Source organism: Leptopilina heterotoma, unplaced genomic scaffold (assembly GCF_015476425.1).
Source record: "Leptopilina heterotoma isolate Lh14 unplaced genomic scaffold, ASM1547642v1 Lhet_397, whole genome shotgun sequence".
NCBI classification, from domain to species: Eukaryota; Metazoa; Arthropoda; class Insecta; order Hymenoptera; family Figitidae; genus Leptopilina; species Leptopilina heterotoma.
In genome coordinates, this window is record NW_025111062.1 from 856998 (window position 1) to 869038 (window position 12041).

Below are 12041 nucleotides of genomic sequence, written 5' to 3' on the forward strand. Positions count from 1 at the left end.
ATGAGGCTGCGGGGGAGAAAGTGATAGGTTGGGGAGGGTGGTGGTTTTTGAGATGATCCGGCCAATCTGCGCATCATTTCCCCATCCTCCCCCACCACGGAATAGCCCTGTTGAATGCCACATTTCGAGGCGAGGACAGAGAGGAAAGGAGACAGATTGTGGGAATGAGAGAGAACAAGGGTTGTACTAAAAGAGTGAAGGGGTAGAGTATCGCGAGCTGGTATAGGGCCGCTCGAAAGAGGCTCAGCGGGAGTGCACGGGGAATAAAAAAAAAAGAGGAGGAAAAAAAAAAAGTTGAAAACAGATATATAGGAAAAGTATCGCTCTGTATTGGTGCCGAGTTTATGTCTATGTTGATGTCTACCCCAAATATAGGAATAAAGATATATTTTCTGTGTGAATGTATAAGAACTGTGATTATTTGAGTCAGATGCATTTTCGCCAAGAGGCTTATACTGCATATGGACTTTAAAAAATGTTCCATTTCATGAATCTGTGTGCATGTTGTTTCTCTGCACTGAATTTTAGAGAAAGATTTTTATTTGTTTCCGTGGATACATTTGGTGTGCGAGATTGATGGTTGAAATGTAAACGGGACATGCGTAAGTGTAAATGTGGTTTACACGGCACGTGTTGGAAGTTTCTGAGGGGGTGGCGGAACGGTTGTCAATATATCGCGACAGATTATTACAGACTATCCGCCTTCCGAGGAGAGATATATTTGTCATTTATTTACAATTTTTTGAGGATTTGGAAATAAATTGTTTCTAGGGAGGGATCCTATTTTTTTTTTTGTTTATATTTACAGGTAATAGACGAGATTATCTATACCTAAAGTTCCTAGACTTATCTAGACTTATCTTCAGAAATCCTACAAGCTGTAATAGGGAAAATTAGAGGAAGAATTAGGCGGTGGTAGATATGCGCGGTTGGTATCTTTTCAGGATACGGATGGTACTTTCCCTAACAGTGAAAAATCCGACGACCGCATTAAAACTGATCTGCAAATGCCGTTGAATTCCAGACGTGTTGGGTTCATTACATAAATTTTAATTAATCCGGGTACGGAACACTCGGTTAAGAGGGAAATGAAAGAGCCGATGTCTTGGCGCGAAAAGTGTCAGAGACAGTCATGGACTCAGAATCAGCATTAGAAATAATGTACATAATTCTAAGCTAGAAACAATATACAAAAAGAGAAAGCCAAAATGAATCATAAAAAGCATGTTGATAAATGCAGATAATAGTACTAAAATGGTTGTTAATCAGAATTAGGGATAAATCTGTTAATACTAAATGACAAGTTTTGCGCTCTATCGTGAACTTTGATACAGATTAGGGAGCAGTGCGGCGCAATCTGTGAGCGTTGAGCGAGTGTATTAGCGACACCCTTTCCATCCTGACTCACGAGTATTCTCATCCCCTTTGATCTACCCCTCTTTTCTCGTTAACAACTTCTCCTACACGAAAAGCTTTTAAATGACCACTTTCAACAGCCAAAATGATGTTAATTGGTCGACTAAAAGGGACAAAGTGTATCAGCATATACTAAAATTTCAAAAAAATATTTCATATACCATATGAACCACTGATTTCAAATAGAGAATAACATCACGTTAATTTACATTTTTCTAGAGTTTTGTAATTAATAAATATTAAATAATTACATTCTCTAATAAAGGAAATTGCAATTGCTCTTGTGCGGTTTGGACAAGAATTGTATGATCTCTATCATGCCCATCAACGTTTTTTTAAGTCAAACCTTCAACAATAAATTTTAACTTGACGGAAAACCAAAAAGACGGATATATAAATATAAAATATATTTTGTTAAATTAATAAAATAGAAATTCGTCTCTTTTTAATCACGTGAATTGTGGATAATTGAAATTAATGGAAATAAGAAATATCACTGTTAAATCTAGATTCGGTATTTAAAATTCTCTTCTCTCTTCCCTGGGTTTCACTGGGGAGAATTGTCATGAGAAGCAACGAGAGTGGCGAGTAAAAGCAAAAGAAGGATCAAAATGTAAAGGAAGAGTTTGTGTTGAGAGCCGACAGATTGCCGCGGGGACAAATAAGAGTGTATATATCCACCACAGTAGGTATCCAGTCCAAAGCGGTGACGCGAATTTCGAGTAAATTGTTTTCAACCCCCCCATACCTTTCTCCCTATTCTGCATCTCTTTCAAACACATTCGTCTCTCGAGATTTCCACTTGGAAATCTATGAAAAAGAGATTCCTTGTTATATAAATGTATTGTGGTATATTCGTAGTCAAATATATATATCTAAAATTTGTCAAAATTCATGTGGTTTTTTAATTTCAGATTTTTGTCAAATCATACAATTTCTGATTTATTATTTATTTCATGATAACCGGTCTGATAATTAGATGGTAGATGATTATTAGACGTTAATTTCCAGACAAAATTTTCACTTTTTACTTGACTCTAAGAATATTCTGATTCACTCTAAAAATTATTAGATAATGGAAGGAAAAACTATTTCAAATAATTATTTAATCATTATTGTTTTTCTATTATCAATAACTGATAAAAATATTATTGTAAAACATGAAGAAATGGATGACTCGGAGTAATCCATTTCTTCATGTTTTATAATAATTAAAGATGACCGAGTGATAAAATCATTATTTTAAGTTAATATTATTACTGCAACTCTTTCAAAATTATTTTCATCATTTTAATTCAATTATTATTTTCTAGAATATTTAACAAACATTCTTCTTTAAATCAATTACTTTTTATAATTTTTAAAAAAGTCATATCCTATCTTTCGTATTTTTCTAAATTAAGTAGTAAAAACAAGATTTAGTCAGACGTGTCATGTTCTATTTTTCGTATTTTTCTCAAATAAGTAGTAAAGACATGTTTCGGTCAGACGTTACAGACTATTATTAATATTTTTCTAAATTAAGTGGTAAAAATAAATTTTAGTCAGACTTTATTTCCTATTTTTCCAAAATAAGTAGAAAAACAAGATTTAGTCAGACATAATTTCATATTTTTCTGAGTTAAATATAGTAAAAACAAGTTTTAGTCAGACGGTATCTTATACTTTTTGCATTTTTAAATCCATTTGTTTTCAATTCAATTTCACGTGAAATTTCAATTATTCGGAAATTCCTCAATTAAATATAGGAATAGAAAATAAAAACTTGAAGTAATTTCAAAAAAATTCAATTTTGTATCTAAATAATTGAATTCTCTTCGAATGATTTTATTAAACTAATTAGATATAAAAATTATTGAATTAAGAACAATTTCTGAAAATAATTTAAATTTTACTATGAATTTTATTAAAATTTTTGAAAATAATTGAATTCTTGTGATGAATATTGTTATTTATGAAAATAATTGACTTCCTCCGAATGATTTTATTTATAAAAATAATTAAATCCCTGAAAAGAATTTTATACATTTTATGAAAATAATTAAATTACTGAGAAGAATTTAATGACGAATTTTAAAAACATTTGATTTTTAATTGAATTCCTGTGAAATGTTTATTTGTTTGGAAAATAATTTAATGTTTGTGTATAAAATATTATCAAAATTTTTGTTTAATAATTTAATTCTTTTGGGAAACTTTATGAAAATATTAGAATATTGAAAATCATTGATTTAATAACAATTTTTTAAAAATAATTGAATTTTATTACTATAAAAAATAATTGAATTCTTGTGACGAATACTATTATTTATGAAAATAATTGAATTTTGCAATGAATTTTTTGAAAATTCGCTGAAAATAATTGAATTTCTGGGAAGAATTTTATTAATTTTGAAAATAATTGAATTCTTTTGATGAATATATATTGATATATTTATAAAAATAATTAAATTTTATAATGAATTTAATAAAAATTCCTGAATATAATTGAATTTCGGCGAAGAATTTTGCTATTTATAATAAGAATATAAAATAATTAAAATGTTGACGAGAATTTCTTTAAAAATTTTGAAAATAATTGAATTTATGGAAAGAATTTTAATATTTATTAAGAAAGTTGAATTCTTTCAATGAATTGCGTGAAATTTTTAAAATTGAAACTAATTTCAACAGAATTGTAATTAAAGTTTTTCAAAAAAATACTTGATTAAATAATTTATATATGTAAGTAATAGCTTTATGGCAGTTCTTCAAATAGAATGCAGTTATTTGAAATAAATTATTGTCAGAAATAGAAAAAATTGTAGGTTTTGTATTATAATTCGTGGTATAATTTCATATATAGTTTATAAAAGAAACAAAAAAGACACAAAAATTCAGAATTTTCTTATGAATTTTAAACATTTAATTTTTTCCACTACTTTTAATAAAAATCCCTGACTTTTCCCTGAACTCCCTGATTTCCCTGCCATGTGGCAACAATGTAAATCTCAAGTTCATTTTGAAAAAATTATTTGTAATTTACATAATCGAATAATAGTTATTATAGTTATACTAGTAGTGTATATAGAGTTTACCATTGGCTGATGGTAATTAAGAAGACGGAGGGAGGTTTAACCAAATTTTCAATTTGACAATCAAGACGGATCGTCCGACTTAATATGTACTTTTAAAAAAATACAGCTAATTTTATAAATCAAAAACCAAAGTACACATGTCGAATGAAATGAAAAAGACACCTGACAAGACATATTCAGAGGAGACGAAGACGAGCAAGTTTGCGAGACTCTATACTTATACAGGAATTCAGAAGCATTTCACAAGAACCGTTTCTGATCTCAAGCTATATATACGCTTTACTCGAAGCAGAGGAGTAATATTTCCCGGGATGTAAGCTCCGGAGAATTTCGCAGCACCCTACCAATTCCTTTCTACCACCAAACCCCCTCCCCCCCTTCTCCTTTAGAATTTCCACCTTCCCCGCGTCAACGAAGGGATGCAAATAACGGGTGATAACAACAGACAACCAAAGAGAGAGAGAGAGAGAGAGAGAGAGAGAGAGAGAGAGAGAGAGTGAGTGTGTGTTCAAAATAGGATGGGAATCTCTGTAAGCCTTCACTCTCTTTCCCCTTATTCACTGTCAAAGCATTCACCACCACCACCACTACCACCAAGATTCGAATAGGCTCGTGGGAGGTGGTTGGTGGGATGACAACGCAGTGGGTGGTTGGTGGGGAGGGGGATTTGATGCCTATAGTGGGGTAAAAGATCGGGTAGTGGTGGTTTAGTAGGGAGGGGGGTGAGAACGTCACTCGCTGTCGCATCGAGCGAGAGCGATGAGTGGCGCGCGCTCTCGCTCGTCTTTTGTTTGCGATGCGACTGCCAGCCACCAGTATGACTGAGGGGGTGGTAATCTGTAGGGTATGGGTGGAGAGAATGCTTGCTGAAATTGGGAGGGGGGGGTGGGGTGCTTTGAAAAGGGTGCTCCACCAACTTTTGCACGGTTGAGGAATAGAATGGTTGGTTAGAAATAAGAGGAAGTGATGGGGTGATAATCACAGGATCCACATTACGTTTAAAGCGATTTTCGCGCACTTTTAATGAATTCCGTATGTAAGGACTTTTGTATTTATAAGCATTGGTAAATGTTTCCATATATATATATATATGAGCTTTATCCAAAAGAAAAGTATTTCGCATAAACGAAAATTAGGTGAATAATGTTGAAATCAAGATTGTCAAAAAGTTTCCCTATATCAACAAAATTACAATAAACTTTAGTACCCGCCTTTTATATGAAGAAAATCTGAAAATGTAACGTTGAGAAAATGACAGAGTTGTGGAGGAGATGCAAAGTAGTCTTAATTCGTCAAAAAGTATTCGAGACGAACAAGAAAATACAAAATAGTAGACTCCCGGTTACAATAAAGTTTTAATACCTGTAAGACTCGCCAGCAGCTTCTAATAACTGATCTTATAATCAGATGTTAGTCAATTTATTTGTGACAATTAGCGACCATTCTTCATTCAGAATATGGAAGATCAAACACTGCAAGATCATTAGGAAAAAGATATTTGTAATTTACACAATCGAATAATTATGTTGGCCCGCTTTTAGGCGTCAATGTGTAAAGGATGTAAAGTTGAGAAAATGACTCAGAGTTCGGTACACGGTGGGTGGAGGAGGTGCAAGATTTGGATGTACATATTTGAAAAGCGCACGCGTTATACGCGCTTGTGCAACGGGGCGTGAATACTCTTCACACTTAATGGTGTACAGCGACAGTAGTCCTGAGTGCCGTCATAAGCTGGGTGTTAATAAAAAGAACAATGACATTAATAATCTCTAAATTAATTTGCTTCAATTTAATTTAGTATTGAATATATGTCTCGGCAGTTAGCTCGATAAGCAAAAAGTTGTCAAAAATTCTGTTTTTTTTTTTGTTAAAAAAAATAGTATAATATTAATTTAGACGGTACAGGCAATTTCTAGTAGACCTATATTCCTGAAGTCAATCAATGATTCCAAAGTCAATAATTTCGTCATTCGTGAAAAATGATTTTAAATATGAAAGTGGAAGAAAAAGAATTTTTTGGAAAAAAAAAATACTTGAAATTCAAATAGAGCACAAGTGACAAAAGCCGTCGGAGATAACTTTTGGTCTCTAGCAGGACGAAGTAAGTTTGAGATGACGGAGAAGGGGTCAAAGGATAACACGGGTCTCGACCGCAGTTGCCTTTGACACTAATACGTTTATACGATCGCTTGGCCTCTCGTTTCTCAAAACTTATAATGCTCCACGTACCACACAAATAGAAATGAAAATTCATCTATGCCACATAAAAACAAAACCAATATTTAAGTATATCGTTTATACAATTCTTAATTATGTCATCAAAGAGTAAAAAATGTTATACATTTCAAAAAATTAGAATTTTCTTTTCCTTTAACATAATTGTCATTAAAAATAAGTGTATTTTCCTGATATACCCAAAATGCAAGGGCATTATTTAGAACAATGAATTGTCTCGGTAAGTTATCCGGCCAAGTTTTCCGAACTTTATCGCAGTCAAAGAACTTTAATTAAATATCTCTCGCAAAGACGAAACCAACGAAGATAATACTAGTTTGATTGTCTTTACTGAGTTCCTGACAGAATTCGAAATGAATAATAGTCACGCTCGATAATTACTGCATGCTTGGAAGCCTCCATCGACTTTTGCAATTTGATGAGCTTTTAATTCTTATTCCAATTACAGACTAAGACGAAGGTACAAAAGAATAAGATGTTCTTTTCATTTTAATAATCATTGTCCCTTTAATGCTGTACTTTAATGTTGTATTATCACTGATTTGATTAATGGATGATTGCAAACAATAAATTGCGAATAAAAAGTTACGACTTCGATTAGAAATTTCAAGTAATGAGAATGATGATCATGCCGATGACGACAATATGTATATGATATAGTGATAGCCTAGATCAATTACATTATGACGTGTCTGAAACGGATGCTCTCAGTATCAAACGCCCCGCATATACACTATAGATACAACCCCTTTCGTAAAGTGACTACAGAACAAAGGATTCACTCTCTTCTCCGCGGGAACGGTATAATTATTATGCTCTTTGACGAACTCTTTGTCCGTCAAGAAGAATCGATATTCGCGAAACTATTGTAATCATACGTCACAATCATGACGACGATTCTTCGTGTTACTAGCATAAAAGTTTAGGAACAAAATTTACATTAGTAGTATCACTATCGGCCTAATCTATTATTTCTCTTTTCTTTATTAAATACAACATTTTTTACATATTAGAATCAAAAGTTGAAAAAACGCGTGTTACCTCTCATTTTTGAAAATAAAATACAGAAGAGAAACGAATTTAATGATGTTAGTGGGAAAAAATGTGGTGAAGTCGCACATAACGAGCGACGATTCCTACGCCAGAGGCGAGTTCTTCATTTTCTCGTTTAATGTTTGAATTAATTTTCCGCGCTTATACCGCTCAACATTATTGTACTTTTTCGTTCTATTTTATTTCAAAATTTTTAAACAAAACATATGATATTTTGTAAAGTCCTATCTCGCCACATTTATTTTCAGCGTATTAGCAATAAAAATGAAAATGTTATATACTTTGAGAAATAAATTCGAAATTAAAAACATAATAATAATTCATTTACATTAATTTAAGTATCTTTCAAACTTTAGCATTAAGCTACGAAAAAATAAAAAAAGAATGAGAAAAATGGAATATAAAATTGAATATAGAATAGAGCAAAACAAATTAACTGATAATTATCAGGGATTCATGAATGGATTTTAATTGATCGATGCGATCTATAATTGAAAATGTGAAATAAAACAAGGTAGAGAGTAAACTTGAGAAACAAAACAAGTTTCTAAAATGATATCGCTAAAAAAGGATATCGTGATATTATAATGGAACGAAATGATCCTGAATGAAATCTCAGTCACAGGAATGACAATAGACTGTCGATAATGAATCCCTACTGTCCCCCTCTTCCACCCTGTTCTAAAACCCGTCCTTATGGGCAAGCGTATTCTCTCGGATGGCTTTACTTCAGGTTCCCGTCTCGAAACTACTTTTCGCGACTCCCCTCCCATCAGACGATTCTTCAAGTAAGATATTGACAAAATTGACGGATCAAAATGAAAATTATCCCAATTCCCATTAATTGACTCAATTCAGAAAAATTCGTTAAATTGGAACTTTTTGAATTTTTCAAATTTTTATTTTCATTCAAATCAAATAAAAAAATAATTTTGCACTTTTATGAATTAAATACAATAAACAATTGAATTATATCAAATTTACAAGAAATTTAAAATAACACACTTTATAATTTATACTTATAATCAGGGTTGCCAAGCAACCTGGAAACCTGGAATTTTGATCGGAATCCTGGAAAATTATTGTTTTCTAAAACAGGATTCTAACAGAAATCCGAATTTAAAATTCCATAACTTTTCCATGATTTTCAGGTCAAATTTTACGAAATTCCAGTGGAATTTTAAATCTAATTTCAATATTTTTGGACTCTTTAAAAACACTTTACTTATTTAATAGTCTCCACCCTTTGGTAAAAATTCTAAAATTATCAAAATTTATCAAAAAATTCGAAAAACCGATTTTTTTTAAATTCAACAGTTTCTCTTCTCTTTCATAGTATTTAGCTTCATTATTTTTGTGCTCTTGGAAAATACTTTACTTATTTAATAGTCTCGACTCTTTGGTAAAAAATCTAAAATTATCGAAAATTCGAAAAAATTCAAAAACCGAATTCCTTAAAATTCAACTTTTTTTCCTCTCTTTTATGGGATTTAGCTTCACTATTTTTGTGCTTTAGAAAATACTTTACTTATTAAATAGTCTCGACTCTTTGGTAAAAAATCTAAATTTATCGAAAATTCGAAAATATTAAAAAAAATCGAATTTCTTAAAATTCAACTTTTTTCCCTCTCTTTTATGGGATTTAGCTTCACTATTTTTGTGCTCTTGGAAAATACTTTACTTATTTAATAATCTTGACTCTTTGGTAAAAAATCTAAAATTATCAAAAATTCGAAAAAATTCAAAAAACCGGAATTTCCTAAAATTCAACTTTTTTTCCTCTCTTTTATGGGATTTAGCTTCACTATTTTTGTGCTCTTGAAAATACTTTACTTATTTAATAATCTTGACTCTTTGGTAAAAAATCTAAAATTATCAAAAATTCGAAAAAATTCAAAAAAACCGAATTTCTTAAAATTCAATTTTTTTCCTCTCTTTTATGGATTTAGCTTCACTATTTTTGTGCTCTTGGAAAATACTTACTTATTAAATAGTCTCGACTCTTTGGTAAAAAATCTAAAATTATCAAAAATTCGAAAAAATTCAAAAAAACCGAATTTCTTAAAATTCAACTTTTTTTCCTCTCTTTTATGGGAATTTAGCTTCACTATTTTGTGCTCTTGGAAATACTTTACTTATTTAATATCTTGACTCTTTGGTAAAAATCTAAAATTATCCAAAATTCGAAAAAATTCAAAAAACCGAATTTCTTAAAATTCAACTTTTTTTCCTCTCTTTTATGGGATTTGAGCTTCACTATTTTTGTGCTTTTGGAAAATACTTTACTTATTAAATAGTCTCGACTCTTTGGAAAAAATCTAAAATTATCAAAATTCGAAAAAATTCAAAAAACCGAATTTCTTAAAATTTCAACTTTTTTTCCTCTCTTTTATGGGATTTAGCTTCACTATTTTTGTGCTTTTGGAAAATACTTTACTTATTAAAATAGTTTCAACTCTTTGGTAAAAAATCTAAAATTATCAAAAATTCGAAAAAATTAAAAAAAATCGAATTTCTTAAAATTCAACTTTTTTCTTCTTTTTTATGGCATGTAGCTTCATTATTTTTGTGCTTTTGGAAAATACTTTACTTATTAAATAGTTTCAACTCTTTGGTAAAAATCTAAAATTATCAAAAATTCGAAAAAAATTCAAAAAACCGAATTTCTTAAAATTCAACTTTTTTTCCTCTCTTTTATGGGATTTAGCTTCACTATTTTTGGTGCTCTTGGAAAATACTTTACTTATTTAATAATCTTGACTCTTTGGTAAAAATCTAAAATTATCAAAAATTCGAAAAAATTCAAAAAACCGAATTTCCTTAAAATTCAACTTTTTTTCCTCTCTTTTATGGGATTTAGCTTCACTATTTTTGTGCTCTTGGAAAATACTTTACTTGATTTCAATAATCTTGAATCTTTGGTAAAAAATCTAAAATTATCCAAAAATTCGAAAAAATTCAAAAAACCCGAATTTCCTAAAATTCAACTTTTTTTCCTCTCTTTTATGGGATTTAGCTTCACTATTTTTGTGCTCTTGGAAAATACTTTACTTATTTAATAATCTTGACTCTTTGGTAAAAAAATCTAAAATTATCAAAAATTCGAAAAAATTCAAAAAAACGAATTTCTTAAAATTCCAACTTTTTTTCTCTTTTATGGGATTTAGCTCACTATTTTTGTGCTCTTGGAAAATACTTATTATTAAATAGTCTCGACTCTTTGGTAAAAATCTAAAATTATCAAAAAATTCGCAAAAAATTCCAAAAACCGAATTCGATAAATTTCTTAAAATTCAACTTTTTTCCTCTCTTTTATGGGATTTTAGCTTCACTATTTTTGTGCTCTTGGAAAATACTTTACTTATTTAATAGTCTCGACTCTTTGGTAAAAAATCTAAAATTATCAAAATTCGAAATAAAAAATTCAAAAAACCGAATGTTCTTAAAATTCAACTTTTTTTCCTCTTTTTTATTGGTATTTAAGCTTCACGTGTTTTTTTGTGCTTTGGAAAATACTTTACTTTATAAATAGTCTCGACTCTTTGGTAAAAAATCTAAAATTATCGAAAATTCGAAAAAAATTCAAAAAACCGAATTCTTAAAATCACCTTTTTTTTTTCCTTCTTTTATGGGATTTAGACTTCACTATTTTTGTGCTTTTGGAAAATACTTTACTTATTAAATAGTCTCGACTCTTTGGTAAAAAATCTAAATTTATCGAAAATTCGAAAAAAACATTAAACAAATCGATTTCTAAAATTCAACTTTTTTTCTTCTCTTTTTTTTATGGCATGCTAGCTTCATATATTTTTGTGGCTTTTGGAAAATACTTTATTAGTAGAAGCTGGTAACAACTTTGGTAAAAAATCTTCAAAACAGAAATTCGAAAAAAATTCATAAAAACCGAATTTCTTAAAAATTCAACTTTTTCCTCTTCATTTTGTTATGGATTTAGCTTCACTATTCTTTGTGCTCTTGGAAAATACTTTACTTATTAAATAAGCTTGACACTCTTTGGTAAAAATCTAAAAATTATCAAAAATTCGAAAAAATTCAAAAAACCGAATTTCCTAAAAATTCAACTTTTTTTCCTATCTTTTATGGGATTTGCTTTACTATTTTTGTGCTCTTGGAAATACTTACTTATTTAATAATCTTGATTTTGGGTAAAAAATCTAAAATTATCAACAATTCGAAAAATTCAAAAACCGAATTTCTAAAATTCAATTTTTTTCCTCTCTTTTATGGGATTTAGCTTCA